Below are 27131 nucleotides of genomic sequence, written 5' to 3'. Positions count from 1 at the left end.
GGATAGGACAGGTTTGGAGGTATGGACCAAAAGCAAGTAGCGTAGCTGGGAGATGTTGGCGGGTGTGGGCAAGTTGCACCAAAGGGCCTGTTTTCACACTGTATCACTCTATGACTACATTATACCTCCACCATGCATGAATGCTTCAAAATCAAGTGATTGAGTTTTATTGCCATATACTCAAGCATAGAAACATAGAAAATAGGTGCAGGAATAGGCCATCGGCCCTTCGAGCCAGCACTGCCATTCAATATGATCGTGGCTATTCATCTAAAATCAGTACCTCTTTCCTGTTTTTTCCCCATATCCCCTGATGTCGTTAGCCCTTAGAACTAAATGTAACTCTCTCTTGAAAACATCCAGTGAATTGGCCTGCACTGCCTTCTGTGGCAGAGAATTCCACATTCACAACTCTCTGCGTGAAGAAAGTTTGTTCTCATCTCAATCCTAACTGGCCCCCCCTTTATTCTTAAACTGTGACCCATGGTTCTGAACGCCCCCAACATCGGGAACATTTTTCCTACAGTTACAGTAAGTGAAAATCTAGCAGGCAAGCAGGATGCTTTCACCAACCACCCCCATTTGAAGTCCACTATCTTCCACCGTATCTACCCAGTGCTTGGTACTTACTTCCAGCAGCCACTGGTTGTCCTCTAGGATGCACCAAGCCGCAGCCCGATCCATGCCGGTCACCTGGGCAAATTCGGCACAGAGACTCTCACAGCAGCGGCGCAACGCTTCGACGCCTCCGACGGCCCGGGACTCTTGCACTAAGGCTGCTCCAGGGCCGGAGCTGCAGTGAGCGACTCGCCAGCCCAGCAAACACTCGCCAGCCCCGCTCCCCGTCTGCATCTGTCCCCGCCGCTGCTGCTGCTTCTAACACCCGTGGCCCATGCAATTGATATGAGTTTTGAAATTTTCGTTGATCACAGAATTTCTCATAACAGTGCGAGAGAAATTTGTGATCAGCGTGAGAATTTGGTGAAATGCGTGATTCTCACGCTCAATGCATGGGAGTTGGCAGCCCTGCCTCTCAATCCCCCTCTCCCTCTCCCCCCCCTCTCTCACTCTCTCTCTCTCTCCCTCTCTCTCTCCCCCTCTCTCTCTCTCTCCTCTCTCTATCCCCATCTCTCTCTCTCCCTCCCCCTCCCACTCTCTCTACTCTCATCCCTCTCTCCCTCCCCTCTCTTCTGCTCTCTCTCCTCTCAACCCCCCCTCTCTCTCCCCCCCCCCCTCCCCCTCTCTCTCTCCTCTCTCCCCTGTCTCTCTCCCTCTCTCTCTCTCTCCTTCCTCTCTCCCCCCCCCCCCTCTCTCTCTCCCCCCCTTTCTCCCCCCCCCCCTCTCTCTCTCTCTCTCTCTCTCTCTCTCTCTCTCTCTCTCTCTCTCTCTCTCTCTCTCTCTTCCCCTCTCTCCCTCCCACCCTCACTCTCTCCCTGGCTCTCTCCCCTCTCTCTTTTCTCCTCCTCTCTATAATCCTCTCCTCTTTCTCTTTTCCCCCCCTCATCTCTCTAACTTTTTTTCCCCTCTCCCCTCTCTGTTCCCCCTCTCTCTCTCCCCATTCTCTCCTACCCTCTCCTCCCTCTCCCCTCTCTCTCTCTTTCCCTCTCTCTCGTCCCCCCTCTCCATCTTCTCTCTCTCCATTCACGCCCCTCTTTCTCACCCCTCTCTCTCCTCTCACCCCCCTCTCTCTCCCTGTCTCCTTCCCCCCCTCTCTCTCTCCACCTCCCTTTGAGAATCTTTCCCTTCGGCACAGAGACTCTCGCGGCAGCGGCGCTTCCGATGCCTCCGCGGCCTGGGACACTTGCACTTCGGAGCGCTCCATGGCCAGAGCTGCAGCGAGCAACTCGGTAGCCGCGCAAACACTCGACAGCGCCGCAAACTCGACAGCCCCGGCTCCCCGCATCTGTTCCTGCCGCTGGTTCTGCTCCCATCCCTCCCGCAGCCCCGGCTCTCCAACACCCGCGGACCATGCAGTTTATCCGAGTTTTGAAATTTTCGTTGATCACAAAATGTCTCACCACTGAGCGTGAGAAATGCCTGATGAGTGTGAGGGCGTGAGAGTTTGCTTCAGGGTGTGAGTCTCATGCTGAAAGCGTGACAGTTGGCAGCCCTGCTATCAGTAAATAATCTTTTTGTTTATTAACATCCCACAGGGAAGGAAATCTGTTTGTTTTCACTGTGGCTCCAGACCAGCATTAGGCTTGACTTTTCCCTGTCCTGTGAAATGTCTTATTCAGTTTAGTATTCAATGAGGGACCAGCAAAATGTGCATCACATGAACAAAAATAACATTTGGGCACTTTAGTCATGGAGTTTTGATAAGTCATTGAAAACTGTAAAATATTTTCTTAAATATTTGCTATTGCTTATCCATCAGAAACTTTTACCCATACCTGTTTAAGATTAGAGTTTAATTTGTCACTCTCAACTGAATGTGAATTTTTCTCATTTATAAATATTTTCAATCTGATATCAGATAGGCACAGGAGAGAAAATAATTACTGGGGCACAGGAAAAGAGTGTGCAATGGGACTGAATGGATTGATCTACAAAAAACTGGGGCAAACTCAGTAACTGAATAGTCATTTTCTAGGTACTTCAACTTTCTTATTCAGACTGCATAAAATAAAGCACGTAAAGCAAACAACAGGAGAGATGAAATGTCCTCAATGTAACCTGGGTTGAATGACACCACTGGAATTGATGCTTGGCAGACTGCAAATGTGCTAGTTGCCTTAGTTATTTGTTTTAACCATAAGGTAGAAAAATATATATCCTGTACACAAAGTTCTTGGAGAGTCGTCTTTATCCTTGTACTCAAATCTTGTAATAAATGCCAATCCCTGAGAGCCCAGTCTCCTACACATTATCTTTCAATGATATACTGTATGTGCGAGGAACCCAGATCAATGTAGTCATATAACACGGAAACAGGCCATTCTGCCCAAATCACTCCCGTGCACCAACATTTTTAGTCTCCTTCCACTTAATCAATTCTCCAATTTGCTACTTTCTTCTATCAAAATAAAATAAAATGTTTCTAAAAAAAATGTTTTTCCAAAAAAAACCTGCAAGATGAAAATAACAATGCGTTTTAAATGACTAATAAATACACTGCAAATACGTATGTGAATTGTAATATTATGCCTCCTTTGACAAAAGACTGGAGAATTCCAGCAAGATGAAATCCACACAGACACAGAATTGAAACAGACCTACAGCTCGGCTGAGATCTGACACTCAAAACATCACAAGGTTTAGCCTTCAACCGCACATGCATTGAATGCTAAGACGCAGTGAAGTTTTATCAACAGTTTTGCGGACAGTTTTGATGGCAATGATTGATTCCAGTTGATAAGATTCACCTCAACACAGGTCGGGTTAAGCAGCATCCAAAAACAAACTATGCTATTAATTCACAAAGGAAAGTTCTTTCCAAAATAATCTGTTTTATCATTATTTTAGTTATCAAGGCCAGGTTATGTGGGTCACAAGGCTGCATGCCAGTAGGTTACTTTATGAAATAGGAGTAATTCTGTCCATTGATTTTTCTCATTCGTTAGAAATTTGTAAACTTCAATTCTTTGATATTGTTGAAAATTAAAAATAAATACAGAGACTAGAAATCTGAAATAAAACTGAATGTCTCGGAAATATTCAGCATGTCAGGGAGCATCTGTTTCAGTCAAATGTCCTGAGGCCAGATCCAAAGAAGAATCAATGATCTGAATCATGAACTTTATTTCTCGCTTTAGAGTTACTGCGTGGAAACAGGCCCTTCAGCCCACCAAGTCTGTGTTGACCCGCAAATCACCCCTGTACATTAGCACTATCTTACACACTAGGGGCAATTTACAATTTCAACAAAGCCAATTAACTTACACACCTATATGTTTTTGGGTGTGGGATGAAACCGGAGCAGCCGGAAGAAACCCACACGGTTACAGGGAGAACAAATTCAGCACCGGCAGCTCCCATAGTCAGGATCGAACCTGGGTCTCCGGCGTTGTAATGGGCCTGTCCCACTTAGACGATTTTGCAGCAGACTGCTTGCGACTGTCAAATTGCGGGTAGTCCCTGAAAAACCGGAAACTGGAACGGCGACTGTCAGAGTGGAACACACACACACACACAAACACATCCTTCCTTCACCAGCCCATTATGCAGGCGGGGGTTAGGGCAAGTGGGGGGAGCACTGTCTAAAAAATTTGCACTGTGCAAAGCCAAGGTGAAACAGCCACACACCCCGATGAACAGGTTGGTTAGCGCTGTACGGCTAAAGCACAGTTGGCGGTAAGTCCTTTAAAAGAGGGGGGAGAGGGGGGAAGAGGGGGGAGAAGGGGAGAGAATAAAGCCAGAGATACACGGCTGTGAAGCTCGGCGGACATTACATTACCAGTTGGTTATCCTTGTTTCTGAAAATTACTGCTTACCTTTTTTTTCCCAGGAGCCAATGAAATTCACCAGTCAGCACTGGTTCCAACCTACGAGAACCTCTGAAAACCATCGACCTCCTGGCAACCCATTAGGAACTCCTGGCGATCCACCCATGTCTTGAGAATTCTCGCTACTCTCCATGGCGGTTTCATTCTAGTCAACGCTAATTGTTCAACATGTTGAAAAATTCACGGGGACCATAATGAAACTGCGACTGCAGTCACCTAAAAAGTTGCCTATGGAACAGGCCCATAAGGCAGCAACTCTACCACTGCGCCAAGGTTTCCTGCTCTCTTTATAGATGCTGCCTCATACTGAGTATTTTCAGAACTCCTTTTCTTTGGGATATTGTTGCTCCAGCGTAATCTGGATCTAGGTCATTCCCTTCTTTCATGTGAACCTGCAGCACCTTGCACGGTGATTCTCCAGGTTTTGTACTTACTATTATCACACTCCTTGTCAGCGTCAGGCTGGAAATGGAAGGTGCAACTTATTAGGTTGCATCACCGGCTCATGTTTGCACTTTCATGCCAGCATACATGTGAAGTTATCTTCAAAGCTTGTAAATGTTTGCCGTTGTGTGCGAAAACCAAGAGCATCTGTTTTCTTAGAACCTTCAAAAGACTGTTTCTACTTAGTTAGATAGGGCTCTTAAAGAGTCAGGGGATATGGTGAGAAGGAGGGAACGGGGTACCGATTGTCGATGATCAGCCATGATCACATTAAATGGCGATGCCGGCTCGAGGGGCCGAATGGCCTACTCCTGCACCGATTGTCTATTGTCTCTTGTCTATTATTAACTATCCAGGATATCCAACTGATTTCCTGAGGTCTGAACGTTTTCTAGTCAAGTTTGCAGTGAATCACTTTTATAATTCACACGGTGAGATCTCAAATTGCTGTATTCCAGCATAAGTTCTGGACTTGACTATGGACCTATACATTAAATTTTGCGTTCTTGTGAAGCACAAATCAATTTGTGATGCAATTATATTATATGCAGGAAGGAGAAGGGCCATTCAGATATGGTGGTTTCAATTTCTTATTCTCAACTACAACAATAATGGATCCTTTACTTTGAATTTCAGAATTACCACGTTGAAATGGGGGATTTTATATTATTGTTAAATGTGAAAGATTTCTTCCTGTCAATGCGATGCAGCCAGAATATGTCTCCCATCCCCACTCCTCCTGCCTCCCACTATACCCCTCTTTTAAATATTTTTAAGTGTGTTGAAATAATAATGGAGATAGCTCTTCTTCAAAGATGAATTCCCCAAAGGTTATTGAATAGAATAAGTTATTTTTGAACATGATTAAAAATGTTTGTAAATGTTTGGAGGTAATTCATGATGTGGTTACAGGCACAATGTTGTCATTCAACGTAACTGAAAACTACAGCTCCGGTATTGGAAATTCTTAATTCTCTTTTCAGATTGTATTATTTAATTAACTGTGCTCAAGGCAAAGAAAGTCAAGGATGGCTAAAAAACAGGATACATGCTTCTATTTCATTACATTCATTCTTTATTTAGTTCATTGTAACTACTTCCCATGAATCCAGCTGAATTAATATGCAGATAAATGGCATGTGAACAATTTATAGAATCACACGGCTCAGACCTTTTGGCCCGATTTGACACATTTTCCCCTAAACCTTTTCTGTCCATGTACCTGCCGAAAAATCACATACATTTTGTTATTGTACTTCCCTAAACAACTTTCTCTGGCAGCTTGCTCCATATACCCACCACACTCTCAGTGAAAAGTTGCCCCTCAGGTACTATTAAATCTTTCCCCTCTCACCTTGAGCCGAAGCCGTCTAGTTCTTGGTTACACTACACTAGGAAAAAGACACCCTGCATTCACCGTATATGTGTCCCTCATGATTTTATACATGTGAAAAAACTAAAACTACAAAAATATGATGTAATCATGTTTAAAATGTAATATCACTTTTTAATATAGAAATATGTTTCCTTCTGACCTTTAATCTTCACTGTTGTTAATGCACTACATGTGCATATTAATATTCGAAGATAACATGCAAACCCTTCAGTGTGTAAAGCAATTAATATGGATTTCTCACTTCTTACTACACCGGTTAAATTAATGTTATCGTTCAAGGGTGTAAGCCATTTCACCTGTTTTCATTTGCCAACAGAACCTTTGACTATAATGTGGTAAATGCCAGACCATTTCTATGCTTTTGTTGCCATATCAACCTCCACTCCATTCCTGTGTAAAATATACTCTTGCTAATAACAAGCAAAAATTGCAGTCATAAATCTACATATTCAAAATGTTATTGTAATAGACAATCTGGGGAAGAGATAGCAAAGGCATCGCTACATATATTTAATAATTCATTAAATAAAGGTGTGCTGCCGGAGGATTGTTGGATAACATATGTGATACTTTGAGTGTAGAACATGGCCGGGGAATTCTGAACTAGTCAGGGAAATAGAAATGTTGCGAATCAAGAGAATAGAATATGGGAATGATAAGGTAATGGTTATGTTACCACATTAGTAACTGGAGTGCAGAACTATTCATCAAGGGACATTCAAAATCATCAAGACATACATCAAATAACCCACCAACCTACACATCGATGGACCTTTGGGATTTGAGATGGAAAAAGGAACACTCAGTAAGGAACCATATGGCCTCCTGCATCTTTACATTCATCCTTGCTTCTCTATGATCCACATTATGGTCCATAGGGTAGCAGGAACTGGTTTGTAGTTAGAATATATTGAATTCTTCTGCACGAGCCTACACAATAATTAAATATATTCTAATTTGATGAACTATGAAAAGAGATTTGTTTCAAAGCTGACTGCTCATTAACTTCAACAAAACCAACAGTGGCTGTCAACGTAAATTTGTTGAATTTATGAATTGTATGAATTGTCTGTTCAATGGGATTTTTTTTTTGGAGAAGAATTAGTAGCTGATGTTGATTACTGATAAAATGGTTAAATGAAATTTAAAAATAACTTAAAGTGAGTCCACGATGTACATTGTGGAAAAACAAAGACAACATTTGATAATTAGACAAAATATGATATCTATTGCCAGCAGCTAATATAATCAAAAACACTGTTTTTTGATTGTGAATTTGATTACGGATTTCACACTAAAGAATGCTGAACAATGTAATTATAGGCCAGATTTGCTTTACACTGCCTATATTTCATGAGGCAGCATAGAGAATGTCAGCTTGGGTATAGGCCATGTAACATTTATTAGGTACCTATGAAATTGATGTGAAATAAAATAATTTATGCTGACTTTCTCTTGCTATTGACTTTTTATATAGCTTGTGAACTTAATGTTTGGTGTTTAACTGCTGTGTACAGATTATACCTTAATATGTAGGAAGGAACTGCAGATGCTGGTTTACACTGAAGATAGACGCAAAATGCTTGAGTATTTAGCACTCACTCATTGACTGCCTGCAAACACGATGTTTATCTATTTTGATTAGACTAGTATACTTAGCCTGCCTTTTATAGAATGAGTGAGATATTTAACACATGGTCTCAAAAGATTCAATTTCAGGACGTTTTCCTTAAGGTGAAGATTCGGGGGGGAATTATATTAGCCACGTGAGGTGAAAATAGGCTGTGATGACTAAATGTTAAATAACATAATGAAAGGGCATTCAAGGGTTAATCTTAGAATATAATAAAACATTTTGAAACAAATGATCAATTATACCAGTCACATATATGTTCTTCTATGCATATCATAAATGCCATTATCCAGTGGGGGAAGAGGATTCTTATCGTAGAATAGTCAAGCACAGGTACAGGTCCTTTGGGCCACAATGTTCATGCCAAACATGATACCATATTAAAGTAATCTCCTCTGCCTGCGTACCCTTCCATTCATGGTCCAAAAAATTCCATCAGATACATGTGCCTATCTAAAAGTCTCGTAAATGCCATAATTGTATCTATCTCCACTATTGCCCCTGGCAGCATGTTCTAGGCCCCCACCAGCCTCAGTGTAAAAAAACCTTTCCCCGCACTTCACCTTTTAAATTTTGCCTCTCTCACCTTAATACTATACCCTCGTTTAGTTTAGTTTAAACTAGCTTTTCAGCTTTTCCCTTTGAGAATAGGGAAGATTCAAACAAGAGGACATGACTTCAGAATTAAGGAACAGAAGTTTAGGGGTAACATGAGGGGGAACTTCTTTACTCAGAGAGTGGTAGCGGTGTGGAATGAGCTTCCAGTGGAAGTGGTGAAGGCAGGCAGGTTCGTTGGTATCATTTAAAAATAAATTGGATAGGCATATGGATGAGAAGGGAATGGAGGGTTATGGTATGAGTGCAGGCAGGTGGACTAAGGGAACTAGTTGTTCGGCACGGACTTGTAGGGCCGAGATGGCCTGTTTCTGTGCTGTAATTGTTATATGGTTATATGGTTTAGAGATACAGTGTGGAAACATGCCCTTTGGCCCACTGTCCACACCGACCTGCGATCCCTGCACATTAACACAAGCCTACACACACCAGGTACAATTTACATTTATACCAAGTATACAAACCCATGCCAATTAACCTATAAACCTGTACATCTTTGGAGTGTGGGAGGAAACCGAAGATCTCAGATAAAACCCTCACGGTCACGGGGAGAACCTACAAACTCCGAACAGACAGCACCCAAGGTCAGGATCGAACCCAGTTCGCTGTTGCTGCAGGCACTGTAAGGCAGCAATGCCACTGTGCCGCCCTAAGGTGTTTGACATGTTCATCCTGAGATAAAAATTGTGTTGGTCTACATTATTTATGCCGCTAATAATGGTATATATTCCCATCAAGTCTCCCCTCAGCCTCCGAGCCTTCAGAAAGCTCTTCAGAATGCTAGTTGCAGAGCTTCCACCAGCCCCTTAAGATCTAGCTATCCTTGATTTTTTTGTAGTGTTGGCCCTTAAGGCCCTGTCCCACTTACATGTCCTTGGCATGCAAATTACGCGACCTCGTCATCGCGTTGAGGAGCACAGGCATCGTGTGGCTGCGCGGGGCCGGTCCCACTGAGAAGCGCGGAGGGGTATGTAGTTGTGCGCAGTATCGTGCGGCGCTCCAAAATTTTGTAGCGAAAAATATCTTTGCGCGCCACCGGCCTGTGGCGTAACTGACGGCCAAAGTGGGACAGGCCCAAGACCCTGGCGCAATGCAATATCTCACCTTCAACAGCAGCAGAAGCAGGCAAACGTTCATCGAACTCGGCCTGGGGCTCACAGCCATTGCGGTCCGGATCCATCCCCACTCCTACTCCCAGAGCGGGGCCAAAACAATTGAAAATAGACACAAAATGCTGGAGAAACTCAGCGGGACCAGCAGAATCTCTGGAGAGAAGGAATAGATGACGTTTCGGGTCAAGACCCTTCTTTCAGACTGAAGAAGGGTCTCGACCCGAAACATCACTCATTGCTTCTCTCCAGAGATGCTGCCGGTCCGCTTAGTTACTCCTGCATTTTGTGTCCATCTTCAATTGACGTCACGTGCTCCAGACGGCTGTGCGAATGCATGAAGTTGCGCGCGACCTTCGCGGGACCGTCGCGCCTCAACGCGACCAGAAGGTCACGTAATTAGCGTGCCAAGAACACATAAGTGGAACAGGGGCTTGAATGAACACCCACATGGCAGACAGTTGGTGGGATATACTTTGTAAAGAAAGTACAACCAGGAAAGCTCCACAGATGCTTCTGTAAGGATGCGGCTGAAAATGCATAGAGACAGCAAAGGACTGAAATCAGCAAAGAATTCTTGCCAGTGGGATCCAGGTGACTGGGCTAAATAATGGTGTGATAGCAGCTTTTACTCAATAATATTTAGTAAGTACACATACCACTTCGATATTGAGATTCATATTAAAATTGATAGCGGCTTATTCAACCACCAATGGATTGTTTTGGATGCCTCGGGGGTGAACCAAGACTCGAAAATTAATCACTCTTTATTTGCAACCTAACATGGGAACTGTTTCATGCTACAAGGAAGCTTGTTGCATGTCCCCTGTGAATGAAGTCCCACTTTGCTTTGGGACACTGAAGAAAGAACAAAAGTTTGTACATTGTGACAGTGGAAGACTAACCTTGACATTAGAGCTTGGAGGCTCCTTTACTGCTACTGCCTCCATTAATATTTTATATCCAAATATAAATAGGCCATCGAAATACTCATCGTCCTTAGTTTCACTGCAGAATAATCAAGTCGATGCTTCTAATTTAATTTTGACGTATTTCCACTTTATTGCTTGGAATTAAAATTTAATGCAGTTATGGTACAATTTTGTGTGTCAGTAGTTTTGAGAAATGTTTCTTTGTGCCATTAGAGAGACAGCCAATATTAAAAGAGCAGTGTCACCTGGATTTGAAGACTTGAATTAAGTAATTTCAAAAGTAACATGCCGGAAAAATAGTATATTTGATAGGCAATCTATTTAAATTCAGTTCCTTCAGAAGGAATAAATGCATTGACAGACTGGTGTGGTTTTAATTGTCAGTCACACCGCATTGCATATCCTTGTAATTTAGTGCTCTTGCGAAACTCTTGAAGCTGATAAATGACCAGGAGAACACTTGCTCATTGTGAGGTTCACTTGTATGAAAATCTGTCACTCACTCTTGACAAAAGTAAATGTTTTCAGCTCTTATTTATCTTACTAGCATATATTCTATGAGGAATTATACTTTATCTATCTTAACTCAAAGAATAGCCGGTCATTTGCATTGTTCTACTATTTTCCTTTTCTCCCTTCTCAGAAATATTAGTCTGTTATCTTTTGTAGCTTAATTATGTTCATTGTTTTACAAGATGAATGACTTATCAACATTGCTAAACCATTGTTTATTCCGTCTTTACTAGGTAATGTTTAGTTTATCCCTCAGCTGGCTCTGAAATCTTTGCTTCTGTTAAATTTTAAAGGGGAGTTACAGAAATGCAAGAGAAGATAATAAGTAATGATAGTGTTATAGAAAACATAGAAACATAGAAATTAGGTGCAGGAGTAGGCCATTCGGCCCTTCGAGCCTGCACCGCCATTCAATATGATCATGGCTGATCATCCAACTCAGTATCCCGTACCTGCCTTCTCTCCATACCCTCTGATCCCCTTGGCCACAAGGGCCACATCTAACTCCCTCTTAAATATAGCCAATGAACTGGCCTCAACTACCCTCTGTGGCAGAGAGTTCCAGAGATTCACCACTCTCTGTGTGAAAAAAGTTCTCCTCGTCTCGGTTTTAAAGGATTTCCCCCTTATCCTTAAGCTGTGGCCCCTTGTCCTGGACTTCCCCAACATCGGGAACAATCTTCCTGCATCTAGCCTGTCCAACCCCTTAAGAATTTTGTAAGTTTCTATAAGATCCCCTCTCAATCTCCTAAATTCTAGAGAGTATAAACCAAGTCTATCCAGTCTTTCTTCATAAGACAGTCCTGACATCCCAGGAATCAGTCTGGTGAACCTTCTCTGCACTCCCTCTATGGCAATAATGTCCTTCCTCAGATTTGGAGACCAAAACTGCACGCAATACTCCAGGTGTGGTCTCACCAAGACCCTATACAACTGCAGTAGAACCTCCCTGCTCCTATACTCAAATCCTCTTGCTATGAAAGCCAACATGCCATTCGCTTTCTTTACTGCCTGCTGCACCTGCATGCCTATCTTCAATGACTGGTGTACCATGACACCCAGGTCTCGCTGCATCTCCCCCTTTCCCAATCGGCCACCGTTTAGATAATAATCTGCTTTCCCGTTTTTGCCACCAAAATGGATAACCTCACATTTATCCACATTAAACTGCATCTGCCAAACATTTGCCCACTCACCCAGCCTATCCAAGTCACCTTGCAGTCTCCTAGCATCCTCCTCACACCTTACACTGCCCCCCAGCTTAGTGTCATCCGCAAACTTGGAGATATTGCCTTCAATTCCCTCATCCAGATCATTAATATATATTGTAAATAGCTGGGGTCCCAGTACTGAGCCTTGCGGTACCCCACTAGTCACTGCCTGCCATTGTGTAAAGGACCCGTTTACTCCTACACTTTGCTTCCTGTTTGCCAGTCAGTTCTCTATCCACATCAATACTGAACCCCCAATGCCATGTGCTTTAAGTTTGTATACTAATCTCTTATGTGGGACCTTGTCGAAAGCCTTCTGGAAGTCCAGATACACCACATCCACTGGTTCTCCCCAATCCACGCTACTAGTTACATCCTCGAAAAATTCTATAAGATTCGTCAGACATGATTTACCTTTCGTAAATCCATGCTGACTTTGTCCAATGATTTCACCACTTTCCAAATGTGCTGCTATCCCATCTTTAATAACTGACTCTAGCAGTTTCCCCACCACCGATGTTAGGCTAACTGGTCTGTAATTCCCCGTTTTCTCTCTCCCTCCCTTTTTAAAAAGTGGGGTTACGTTTGCTACCCGCCAATCCTCTGGAACTACTCCAGAATCTAAAGAGTTTTGAAAGATTATTACTAATGCATCCACTATTTCTGGAGCTACTTCCTTAAATACTCTGGGATGCAGCCTATCTGGCCCTGGGGATTTATCGGCCTTTAATCCATTCAATTTACCCAACACCACTTCCCGACTAACCTGGATTTCACTCAATTCCTCCACCTCCTTTGACCCGCGGGCCCCTGCTATTTCCGGCAGATCATTTATGTCTTCCTTAGTGAAGACGGAACCAAAGTAGTTATTCAATTGGTCCGCCATATCCTGGTTCCCCATGATCAACTCACCTGTTTCTGACTGCAAGGGACCTACATTTGTTTTAACTAATCTCTTTCTTTTCACATATCTATAAAAACTTTTGCAGTCAGTTTTTATGTTCCCTGCCAGTTTTCTTTCATAATCCATTTTTCCTTTCCTAATTAAGCCCTTCGTCCTCCTCTGCTGGTCTCTGAATTTCTCCCAGTCCTCCGGTATGCTGCTTTTTCTGGCTAGTTTGTACGCATCATCCTTTGCTTTGATACTATCCCTGATTTCCCTTGTTATCCATGGATGCACTACCTTCCCTGATTTATTCTTTTGCCAAACTGGGATGAACAATTTTTGTAGTTCATCCATGCAGTCTTTAAATGCCTTCCATTGCATATCCACCGTCAACCCTTTTAGAATTAATTGCCAGTCAATCTTGGCCAATTCACGTCTCATACCCTCAAAGTTACCTTTCTTTAAGTTCAAAACCATTGTTTCTGAATTAACAATGTCACTCTCCATCCTAATGAAGAACTCAACCATATTATGGTCACTCTTGCCCAAGGGGCCACGCACAACAAGACTGCTAACTAACCCTTCCTCATTACTCAATACCCAGTCTAAAATAGCCAGCTCTCTCGTTGGTTCCTCTACATGTTGGTTTAGATAACTATCCCGCATGCATTCCAAGAAATCCTCTTCCTCAGCACCCCTGCCAGTTTGATTCACCCAATCTATATGTAGATTGAAGTCACCCATTATAACTGCTTTGCCTTTGTCGCAAGCATTTCTAATTTCCTGTTTGATACCATCTCCAACTTCACTACTACTGTTAGGTGGCCTGTACACAACACCCACCAGTATTTTCTGCCCCTTATTGTTTCGCAGCTCTACCCATACCGATTCCACATCCTCCAAACTAATGTCCTTCCTTTCCATTGCGTTAATCTCCTCTCTAACCAGCAACACTACCCCACCTCCTTTTCCTTTCTCTCTATCCCTCCTGAATATTGAATATCCCTGGATGTTCAGCTCCCAGCCTTGGTCACCCAGGAGCCATGTCTCCGTGATCCCAACTATATCATAATCATTAATGGCTATCTGCACGTTCAACTCATCCACCTTATTACGAATACTCCTTGCATTGAGACACAAAGCCTTCAGGCTTGTTTTTACAACGCTCTTACCCCTTATACAATTATGTTGAAAAGTGGCCCTTTTTGATTTTTGCCCTGGTTTTGTCTGCCTGCCACTTTTACTTTTCACCTTGCTACCTATTGCTTCTACCTTCATTTTACACCCCCCTGCCCCTCTGCTCTTGTACCCATCCCCCTGCCACATTAGTTTATACAGCAGGAGGACATTTTAGAATAGGTTGTATGTTGTGAGGAATTTTTTGATGCATTCACAGAATATTTACACTCCTGGCAACACCAACCTAAATGACAATGGGAATTTGTTGTGAAGTATGATCTTAAACTGCTGCAATCATTTCAATGAAGGTACCTCCATTGGAATCACAAGGAACTGCAAATGTATTAATCTTGAGCAAAACATGAAGTTAATGGGTCAAGAAGCATCTGTGGAGGGAATGGAAAGACTATATTTCAGGTTTGGTACCTCCCTCAAGTGGATTGTAGTGGGGGGAGGGAGAAAGCCGGAAAAAAGGTGGGGGTTAGAAAAAAAAAAAACCTGCCAAGTGAGGTGGATAAAGGATAGAGGATACAAAGGATACAAAGGATATAAAGGACATTATTATCACATACACCAATTGGTGTAGTGAGATTTGACTTGCCATTGCAGCACACGAATAAAGATAAGACACAGCATTATAGAATTTAACAATAAACATAAAAACATAAAGTCATCCCCCCACAATGGTTCCCACTGCGAGGGAAGGCAGCACAGTCCGGTCCCATCCCCTGTTCACCCATAGTCGGGCCTATTGAGGCCTCCGCAGTCGCTGCTATGGCAGCCCGATGTTTCAGGCCCTCTTGTCGGATAATGGAGCTCCGGCGTCGGGAGAACACTCTCAGCGGCTCGGAGTGTCTGGAGCGGCCGCTCCCTCCCTGGAGACCGCAGCTACAAAAGTCCACGGGCCGCGCTGGTCGGAGCTCCAACATTGGCAATCTCGGCAGGAGATCCCAGGCTCTGCAGTGTTCAAAGTTCAGCGCTGCCGCCCGAGCCGGAAGCTCCACAGACCGCAGCGATGTTGGAGTCGGCGGTCACAGCACACCGCACGACGACCCGAGTAAGGCATCGCCCGATCCGTGATGGTGCCTCAGCACTGCGCCGCCACTGAAGCTGAAGTTCTAGCTGGTCCTGGCAAGAAAACGCCGCTCCAGTCTGTCCGCGAGGAAGAGCCGCATCTTCGCCTCTTCCTCGCGGCCTACCAACAGACTGCTAGGTTTGCTAAATTGCTATATTTAAAAATCTGCTATATTTAGGCTACTAATGAGCCATCTTGAGACTTGAGACTATTGAATATCAATAAAGAAACTATCTTTCATCTCATAGGTACCAGCAAGCTCAGTGTACTTGTATACCCTCATGTCAGTTATGTACCAGAGACTGAATACAGACTGTGTTCTTTGTGCTGAAATCAGTTGCTGAAAGCATAATCAACTTGAAAATACTGCTCCCATTAGGAATACAGTAGAAGAATATTTGCATAATAATTTACTGATATACATCGCACACTACAATGAATGTAGGCTTTTAGAGCGGTCATATAAAAGACACCCTGCATAACGTTAGTGAACAGCGAGTGAATAACCAATTATTTATTGTCCCACTTATGGTACTATAGAGAATAACAAAGCAGCACAAGCAGTGTCAATTGTGCTATCACATAAATGCTTCTCTAGGCACAAACTGAAAGCCACACAAACCTCTGTTACTTCCGTTTAAAAGTAACTCACATATTTTGTTCACAAACGTCCCATACAATCGGGCAGAGCTAAATGCCCAAGAAGACTGGCTGCCCCAGCCATCACTCGTGACCGAGTAAATAGGAGTTGCTTCAGCCGCCTTACCATGGCCTGAATGAATAGGCAAAGTTGGCACTATTATATTTCATGTTGCCTCATCCTTAATATCGCAAGAGGTATCTACTGATAAACCCCTAAGATTTATCAGCTGCAAATTTTGCATATTATTTAAAACTCGATGACACAATGCCCTTTGATCTGAGTAGGGCAGCATTAGCTTCCACCACTGGCTTTGTTATCAAAACACCAGATAATCTCTGCCTCATGTGTATAGATATGGCAAAGTATGCATCTTCAAGATCGATTCTCTGAATCAGTTAAATTGCTGAAAACCAATCATCCATCATAATCGGAGTCACCTTTTTCCGATACTCCCCATGACAGAGTGGGAGAAATACTACAACCCTGCTAGGTGTTAGCAGAGGCATATGGCTGGAGCCGCCTGTTAATGTCTCCGGTACATGGAGCATAGTTTGTTTATATGATTAAAAGAAGCATATCCCCATTAGATCAGAGATTCGACTGCTCTAGGATATCCACATAGTTGGAGTCTCTTATGACTTCGATATAAAACAAAAACGTTTAACCCACTAAAAATAAAAAAGGGTGAAAGGACTAACAGCTGCTGGCAGGGCAGCAATACTCGACGGCGGCCACTGGTGAGGGTTGATTGTTGGGTGGAGAAAGGCTAGAGAGGAAAATAAGACAAAAAGGTGTCAGATAAGAATAGGAGTGGTGTCAAACCAGAGAGAGAGGGATATAGGTGGAAAGAGTAATTGGCAGCAAGTGAAAGAGTGGCAGGATATTGGGAGAAATGGATGCACACCAAGGTGGGGCAAGTGAGGGGGGATTACTGAAAAGAGGGGGAAGGGAGGGTGTTACTTATGTTCATACCGTTGGGTTGTAAACAGATTACGAGATGCTATTTCTCCAGTTTGTGTGGCCTCACTCTATCAATGGAGGAGGCCCAGGACAGAAAGGTCAGTATGGGAATGTGGACGCCTTTACCTCAGCAAGTCGGTGGATTTGTGGTAGATGTCAGTTGATAGTCTGCTCCTTTTGATGGAGACAAAAACATCAAGAAAGGGGAGAGAGGTGTCAGAGATAGTTCAGGTGAATTTGAGGTCAGTGTGAAAGTTATTGTTGGGTTGTTGGAAATAAACATTGGTAGGCTGAGGCACTGCCACTGCTGCCGACCCTCATCGCCTCCTCGGGGCTATTGGCACTTCCCTGGAATCCTTTCACCTCCAGTTTATTTCCCACCCCTACTCTCAGTCTGAAGAAGCGTTCCGAGCTGAAACATCACATATTCCTTTTCTCCAGAGATGCTGCCTGACCCACTAACCAGCAATTTGTGCTACTGTATCAACAAGCATCCGCAGTTCTTTTCTACACCTATCACTTTTCCCGCCCAAACTCTTTTCCAGGTTTCTCCCACAAACACATATCACCACTGCAATCAGTCTGAGAAAGGGTCCCAACCCGAATAGTCGCCTAGCTATTCTCTCCACAGATACTGCCTGCCCCTCTGAGTTACTCCTGCACTTTGTGTTTGCTCAAGGTAGTCCTATTATTCTTTGGAGTTGAGTATTCTCAGATTTAGTATCTATGAAAGAATGTGATAATGTGAGGAAAGTGTGCAAATTGGAGGATGAAACTATATTAAACGCAGTGAGTGGATGAGAAAATGTGTATATTTTAGCAAAATGCCATCAGGCCAGTCTAAGGGTGGAGCGTCAGAATCCACTGCTGGTCACTCATCCATGAAATAGCTGTGAAAACGAGGTCTAAATCTTCAATTTGAACCTTGGAGCCACAAAAACTATTGCAACCATGGGAATAACTTTGGGACAAGCATAAGCAGGTCAGATCATAGGTGGTTCCACCAGCTACAGTGTTTTTGGTTTTCAAGTCAGATAAAGCTTGATCTAGCCCAGCAACCTGCCTTATTTTGCATGTGCTATTATTCTTTGGAGTTGAGTATTCTCAGATTTAGATTTAGTAACTATGAAAGAATATGATAATGTGATAATACAATCCTATTTAAACCCAGAAATAAATTGGAAACTATCAATAATGCTTCGAAGTGGAAATACAAATTGTTTTTGAGCCATTTTATACTCTCATTTATTCTGGGGAAATCAGAAATAGCATTGTGCCGCAAAAATCTTTAAAAAATAATTCAAGAAATAAAAACAAAGAAGGGCAATCTAACTAAGTTTATTCAATAACACCCTGATTGAAATGCTGTAGTAAATCTAAGTGCCTATTTACATTCTTCATTAAGCCACCTAAAATTCCTACCAATATATTAATAGGCAGTTACAGGTATAAATGCCAAACGGGTGCTTTTCTTTTCATGATTTGTGGGTTGTCAAATCCCTTCAGAATTTCTTTAATTATTTTTATCTGAAGCTTAAGTGCCATTAAATGGAGTTTTCTCAGTATTAAAGTCTCCATTTCACTAAATTAATGAGTTGCACTTGGAGTTACTCCAGGGACTAAATAAATTAATTTAAATAAACAATAAACAGCAAAAGACATAGCTTTAGAATGAAGATGAAAAGGAATGTCTTTAGCCAGAGGATGGTGAATCTGTGCAATTCATTGCCGCAGGTGGCTCTCGAGGCCAAGACATTGGGTATTTTTAAGGCGTCGATTTATAGGGTGTTAAAGGTTACAACGAGAAGGCAGGAGCTGTAAGGGATGTAACGGATGAATAAATCTACAGGATCTTCTTTTCCAATGAAGACAATGGTAGTTAGTGTTTGAATTGATGGGAAGCTGAGAAATCATCTGGCAAAGCTTGAATGATGCATCTGCCTGGAATTCTGACAAAATGTAAGCTATTTAAGCATCTTATTATGCTGTCCTCATGTTTTTGACAAATATTGTGGTCACCACTCGAAAGTCTATTAAGAATTAAGAATTGCTATTTAAATAAATCCACAAGAATAAACAGATACCGTAACATATCATGAAAACACGAAAAACTGCAGATCCTGGTACCTTTAGCAAAAAAGAAAATGCTCAGTGAGAGAGAATATAGACAATAGACAATAGACACTAAACAATAGACAATAGGTGCAGGAGTAGGCCATTCGGCCTTTCGAGCCAGCACCGCCATACAATGTGATCATGGACATACAATAGTTCAGAGGAGTTGGCCAGCGGCATCAGCTATCTAACATCACACCAGCTGAAGAAATTACATGACAGACAGGGTCTGCAAATGGAACTTAGCTGAAACTCCAACAAGCAAATCGACCCGGGTTCTGAAACGCTGACATGTAAGGTCTCTTTATTAACCTCCGTAAAACTCCGAAATGGAGCAGTCTGTCGGCCCAGGTTTGGGTTTGCTGGCAGCATGGGCTGTCTAGTATGTTTTCACTGTCTCTGGGATAGATCAGGTTGATGCAGAGACATTGGCAGGGTGCCTTGCATAGCAACCTCTGTAAGTTCCAAGTAAGAACAGCGTGGTTACCCTGGTTCAGGGTAGACCATCATGGAACTGGCTGGCCATATGGGTCACATTGACCAGGGAAGCACTGCCTCATCATCTGTGATTGAGGTTATCAGACTGCTTAGTAGAATGAAGTAGTTGAAGTCTTCCTCAACACATGATTTATTTTCTCCTCAGTTAGTAGAGTTGCCGATTCATTGGAAACAGCATTGCCATTCTCTCTGGGATAGGTAGTTACCAGCAGGAAGCTGGTCTGGCTTATAGATTTTTTATCTGACCTACAGGTTCATGTTGTGAATCAACAATGTATTGATAATAATCCGTAGGCTCTCAATACTAGTATTCCTGGTTGAGTGGCGGGTCAAGGAGATTGTGTTATGCATTCTAGAGACTCAGCCAAGTGGTTTCAGTCAGAGGACTGCAAGGCAATTCTTGATTCAGGCTTGCATTATGCTAAAAATCCACTCTGAGTAAGAACGCTGAGAATTTGTGCTGACTCTTATAGTCGAGAGTTGACAGGGAACTCGTATTCCCACATCAAAGGGAGACTGTGTTTTCAGCTCTAGTCATAAGGTTCTGATCATATGTTATCAGCGAAATGTTTGAATAACTAGATAATGCATATTCCGCGGCAAGAGAAACCAAATATTTTCCGTCCGTATGGTGGTTCCGAGTGGAATCAGTGGCATCTCATCGGAGGATGAGTGGTCTGGACAAGAACAAGAGGGGTACGTTTCTGATACTTCTCAAGATTACAGACACATAGAGCATGACAAATCAGGTTAACATTTGGCTAATCTGATCATGTGTTTAGTGACCCAGTTTAAGATGGATGATTGCTTTTCAGCAGTTTAACTGATTCAGAGAATCGATCTTGGAGATGCATACTTTGCCATATCTATACACATGAGGCACAGATTATCTGGTGTTTGATAACAAAGCCAGTGGTGGAAGCCAATGCTGCTCTACTCAGATCAAAGGACATTGTGTCATCCAGTTTAGATAGTATGTAAAATTTACAGCTGATAAAACTTAGGGGTTATCAGTAGATACCTCTTGCGATATTAAGAATGAGGCAACATAAAATTTAATAGTGCCAATTTTGCCTATTCATTCAGGCCATGGTAAGATGGCTGAAGCAACTCCTATTTACTCTGTCACGAGTGATGGCTGGGGAAGCCTATCTTCTCGGGAAGCTAGCTCTGCACAATAGTATGGGAAGCTTGTGAACAAAATGTGTGAGTTACTTTTAAACGGAAGTAACAGAGGTTTGTGTGGCTTTCAGTTTGAGCCTAGAGAAGCGTTCATGTGATAGCACAATTGATACTTTGTGCTGTTTTGTCATTCTCTATAGTACCATAAGTGGGACAATAAATGATTGGTTATTCACCCGCTGTTCACTAATGTTATGCAGGGTGTCTTTTTATACGACCACTCTAATAGCCTACACTCATTGTAGTGTGTGATGTATATCAGTAAATTATTATGCAAATATTCTTCTACTGTATTCCTAATGGGAGCAGTATTTTTAATATGATTATGCTTTCAGCAACTGATCTCAGCACAAAGAATACAGTCTTTACTCAATGTCTTGCTCGCTCTCTGGGTTACAACTGACATTAGGGTAGCTTGTTATGGGAATGATCTCATAAGCAAAATGGACTTGATTGCGTTCATTTGAAGTTGACAGCATATCTACCAAAGCAGAGAGTGGGGGTGTCATTAGGTATACAAGTCCACTCAGTACCTATGAGATGAAAAATACTTTCTTTATTGTTATTCAATAGTCTCAAGATATTGCTGATGGCTCGTTAGCAGCCAATAGAATGGATATTTCCCTTTCATCATACAGCAAGAGGCTTACATAGTGTGTGTTAATAAATTAAGGAATTTGGTTGAATATGTCTGGATATTTGCAGGTAGAATTGTGGACAGTGTTGCATGAGTTATTGTCTTAACTCAAAGTCAATTGGGACTATGGTCCGGTTAAGAACAATGGCCATGTATGCATGTTAGATTCATGGTATTAATAAACCATGTTTTTTCTACCATTTACCATTTATCTGTTTAAGTATTTCACACACAGATTGGGTTACCGTATAAAACCACAGAGCGTTGAAGTCTTCACGTAGTCACTCACATGACTTTGATATAAAATAGAAACATTAAACGAGAACTTACCATTTGAAGTTTGATCTTTGTTTTATGAGAAGTTGAAGTGAGGGAATATGTGCCCTCCACTCCCAACCCTACTTCTCATAAAGATCATTCGGTAGTTCTAAGGTCGTTAATCTTCCTTTAGCTTAGGTCAGCAACTATTCTGTGGTTTCATACAGCTGCTCTAAAGATTGACGCGCATGCGGACTGGTGGGCTCTTCACGTATTCCCTCACTTCAACCTCTCATAAAATAAAGATCAAACTTCAAACGGTAATCTTTCTATTTCTGTTGTAACATTAGATTCCTAGCACTGCTGTTCCTTTCTCTTAACTATGATTTCTTACTCTCACAATGTAATCAAGCTGCCTCATATATCATGAAGAAGGTACACACTAAGTCTCATTCCCAACCTTGTCACTGGAGAATTTATTGTACAGGTGGAAGGACCTGACAAGATCTGGAGCTGGGCTGGCATCGGTCCAAGTGTACAAGACCCAAGTGCAGTAAGCTGCTGTTGGCATCAGTGGCAGAAGTGGGGTAGAGAGGACAATACTTCTCCTCCCTGCTATCATTCAACTCATGCATTGCCTGCAGTCAGCAACCCAGCTAAATCAAATGAACCATATTTTTGAATATATGCAATAGATTCTTTGGATTCCTCTTCCTTCATGTGACAGTGAACTATACAAATAGAATCTTAGACTTGGATGCGTAAACTAGTCAATTGCATCAGGAGTAAAAAGGTACACTCCAGAAACAACTGGGCCAGTGAGTTAGCCTGTTCACTGTTCAGCTTGTTTCATATTTCCCCACCTTTTTTTACACATGAATGGAATTCCCTCTGTACATAACTAGTTAGGTCATTAAGGTTGAGAGGTTTGCAGTTAACATAGACAGGAAAAGCATCAAGGATTTTGGGAAATGCAGGAATTTAGTATTGTAACAGATTATCAGCCATGATTTTATTGAATGGATGAACAGGCACGGGTCTGCTTATTTTTTCTATCCCTATTTTCCTATGTTTGTACAATTGTAGCTGTTTCCAGAATTACCCATTTTTCTGCCATTGGCCCACAGTGCTAGTTTTGGGACATGAGCCATAGAGTCACCGGGGCATTTGTGTCTGGTGGAAGTGAAATGGATTTCCCACATCCCCTACTTCTTATCCAGCTAATGGCTTGTCAGCAAAAATTATATATTACAATATATATTAACAATTTAGATGAGGAAATTAAATGTGACATTTCCAAGTTTGCGAATGACACAAAGCTGGGTGGCAGTGGAAGGTGTGATGAGGATGCTATGAGGCTGCAGGGTGACTTGGATAGGTTGGGTGAGTGGGAAGATGCATGGCAGATGCAGTATAATGTGGATAAATGTGAGGTTATCCACTTTGGTGGCAAGAACAGGGAGGCAGATTATTACAGTATCTGAATGGTGTCAGATTAGGAAAAAGGGAGGCGTAATGAGACCTGGGTTTGCTTGTACAACAGTCACTGAAAGTAAACATGCAGGTACAGCAAGCAGTGAAGAAAGCTTATGGCATGTTGGCCTTCATTGTGAGAGGATTTGGGTTTAGTACACTGCACTACCTCAATAGCAATAATGTCCTTCAAATTAGTAGACCAAAATTGCACACAATACTCCTACTGCAGTTGTACAGAACCCTGGTGAGACCGCACTTGGAGTATTGTGTGCAATTTTGGTCTACTAATTTGAAGAAGGACATTATTGCTATTGAGGTAGTGCAGTGTAGGTTCACCAGGTTAATTCCCGGGATTGCGGGACTGACAAATGATGAAAGAATGGGTCAACTGGGCTTGTATTCACTGGAATTTAGAAGGATGAGAGGGTATCTTATAGACACATATAAAATTCTTAAAGGATTGGACAGGCTAGATGCAGGAAAAATGTTCCCGATGTTGGGGGAGTCTCGAACCAGGGGTCACAGTTTAAAAATAAAGGAGTGAGATGAGGAAAAACATTTTCACCCAGAGAGTTGTGAATCTGTGGGATTCTCGGCCACAGAAGGCAGTGGAGGCCAATTCACAGAATGTTTTCAAGAGAGATTTAGCTCTTGGGGCTAATGGAATCAGGGGATATGGGGAAAAAGCAGGAACTGATTTTAGATGATCAGACATGATCATATTGAATGGCGGTGCTGGCTCGAAGGGCCGAATGGCCTATTCCTGCACCTATTTTCTATGTTTCCATATTTCTATGTCTTGTGGGCAGCTGATTAACGAAATGTCGACTTACAATATACAGGGATGTTATTGAAATGACCCAGAGCATAAACATTTGGTTGAGAGCAGGGAAATGCATTTTGTGCCATTGTGCACTGGAGAGATGAGGTGGAAACTTAATTACATTTTGCTTTGGGTGGATAATAACAGTAGCCAACATTACTGTTCATAGTACCTCCGACATTTTTCATTGTTAAATCTGAAATTACAATTTTAAAGTAGGATGGATCAAATCCCTCTGTATCTATAGTCAACCCACCAGTCTGAGATTTGTACATTGCCCACAAATTATAGGTCAAATGTGATGTGAACATAATTGACCTGCTGAATACTGAATGAGAGATCGTCTCACTGAAACAATGAGACATTGTACCAGGGAATATGCTTGACACCACTATCACAGAAAGTCAGATTTTCCTCTACAGCAGCTCTCGCCACTATGTTTCAGAAACTGTCTTCTGGAACTAAAGCTACTGTACATTTTGAACATTGGAAGAAACATGGTTTTCAATACCTCCCAACTGATAAATGAACTCTGTAGTCTTCACCACCACGGAATCTACTTCACTGACTAATGCCTGAATCAAAGTTAAATACAAACATGAATCAACTTAGAGAGTATTCAAGTTTAAATACTCATAGTCATAGAGTAACAGTGTGGAAACAGGTCCTTCAGCCCAACTTTCCCACACCGACCACCATATCTCATCTACACTAGTCCCACTTGCCTGCGTTTGGCCCATATCCCTCCAAACCTTTCCTATCCATGTACCTATTTAATTGCTTCTTAAAATTTATGATAGTCCCTGCCTTAACCACCTTAAATATGAGAATGAGTTGGAAAAATAACGTTAAAATGGCAAAAAATGTAGTCAGCATACTTAGTGGTATAATTTACTTCACCAGAAACAACTGCATTCATTTCTCCTGTGGAGGCTGCTGCCCCTAATAGGTGTGTACAGCATAATCAATGAGGACTGTAAAGACAATGCCGGCATGGGTGGACAGTACTTCCAATATTTGCTTCTCTATTATCCTTAATCAAATTCTCCCATCCAGGACACAACCCAGTGTCTACCATGTTGATATTGTGGAAATGAATATTTACATTGTCCATGTTATTGAACACTGTGAATTCAATGTGTTAATAGCACCATGAGCACCATCTATCTATATATATATAAAACTCTCGCCCCATCTGACCGCCTGCCGTCCGGAGCCCTTCCTGCCTTTCGATTCGTTCCCGCCGTGCGTTGTCACAATGCCCGACGCTCGTGGACGTCCAATCGCGATGCCCGACGCTCGCAGACATCCAATCGAAATGGATCCATTTGCATGTACGGCTTCCGGCCGCATTTCTTCCTTTGATTCCCGGCAACTCCGAAACCAGACGCGGAATCGCCGACATCTTTTCCATTTCGGTAGAGATTTCGCTTTTCTTTCTAAGTATCCGCTCCTCATTACATTTCGTCGTGTTTAAGTACACGTTTTTAATCAAATCCTTCACACCCCCCTCCCCCGCCCCCCAATATTTCAAAAATAAACTGGCTTCTCACCCATAGAAGCAGCACCAGCCCCAGCCCCTGATGAACATTCCATCGTGTGATGTCACAATGCCTGATGCTCACAGATGTCCAATCGGAATGGATTCATTTACATATGCCTTTGCAGGAGCCCCAGCCCCTGATGAACGTTCCATCGTGTGATGTCACAATGCCCAATGTTCACATATGTCCAATCGGAATGGATTCATTTACATATGCCTTTGCAGGAGCCCCAGCCCCTGGTGAACGTTCCATCGTGTGATGTCACAATGCCCAATGCTCAAATACATTGTTGCCATAGAGGGAGTACAGAGAAGGTTCACCAGACTGATTCCTGGAATGTCAGGACTTTCAAATGAAGAAAGACTGGATAGACTCGCCTTGTACTCGCTAGATTTTAGAAGATTGAGGGGGTATCTTATAGAAACGTATAAAATTCTTAAGGGGTTGGACAGGCTAGATGCAGGAAGATTGTTCCGGATGTTGGGGAAGACCAGAACAAGGGGTCACAGTTTAAGGATAAGGGGGAAATACTTTAGGACAGAGATGAGAAAAACATTTTTTACACAGAGAGTGATAAATCTCTGGAATTCTCTGCCACAGAAGGTAGTTGAGGCCAGTTCTTTGGCTATATTTAAGAGGGAGTTAGATGTGGCCCTTGTGGCTAAAGGGATCAGGGGGTATGGAGAGAAGGCAGGTACAGGATACTGAGTTGGATGATCAGCCATGATCATATTGAATGGTGGTGCAGGCTCGAAGGGCCGAATGGCCTACTACTGCACTTAATATCTATGTTTCCCTATCCTCACCCCTCTCCCTCCTCTCACCCATCTCCCTCTCTCCCTCACCCCCTTCCCTCTCTACCCCACCCCCCCCCATCCCTCTCTCCCCCCGTCCCTTCCCTCCTACCCCTATGTTCCCTCTTCCATCCCTCCCCCATCCTCCCCCTACCCCTCTCCTCCTCCCTCCCCACTCTTCCACATCTCCCCCTTCCCCCTCCACTCTCCCTCCCCACTCTCTTTCCCCTCTCTCCCCACCCCCTCTCTCCCCCCTCTTCCTCCTTCCTCCCTCCTCCCCCCCCCCCCACCCCCCACCACCCCCCCCTCCCCCACATCTCACTCCCCATCCCCCTCTCTCACCCCCTACCCCCGCTCTCCTTTCCCTTTCTCCCAAATCTGTCATGTTTTCCTCCTCCTCCTCTCCCCTCCCTCCCCTCTTCTCACCCCCCCCCCCCCCCCCCCCCCACCTGTGAGTTTGGGGGGTGGTTAATTTGAGTGTGGTGCCGCAGCCCCCCCCCCCCCCCCCCCCACCTGTGAGTTTGGGGGTGGTTAATTTGAGTGTGGTGCCGCAGCCCCCCTCCCCCTCCCCCCCCCCCCCCGCAAACGCTGTTGGGGAAACAGACCCAACGGGTCTGCACTTCGTCTAGTTATTATATAAAAGTCTGTGGCTACTACCTGCCGTCCATCCGTCCGGCTTCCGGCTGCCTTTCTGCCTTTTGATTCGTTCCACCGTTTGATGTCACAATGCCCAATACTCACAGATGCCCAATCGGAATGGATC

This window comes from Leucoraja erinacea, chromosome 7 (genome assembly GCF_028641065.1).
Source record: "Leucoraja erinacea ecotype New England chromosome 7, Leri_hhj_1, whole genome shotgun sequence".
Classification (NCBI taxonomy): Eukaryota; Metazoa; Chordata; class Chondrichthyes; order Rajiformes; family Rajidae; genus Leucoraja; species Leucoraja erinaceus.
This window is presented reverse-complemented; position numbering follows the sequence as displayed.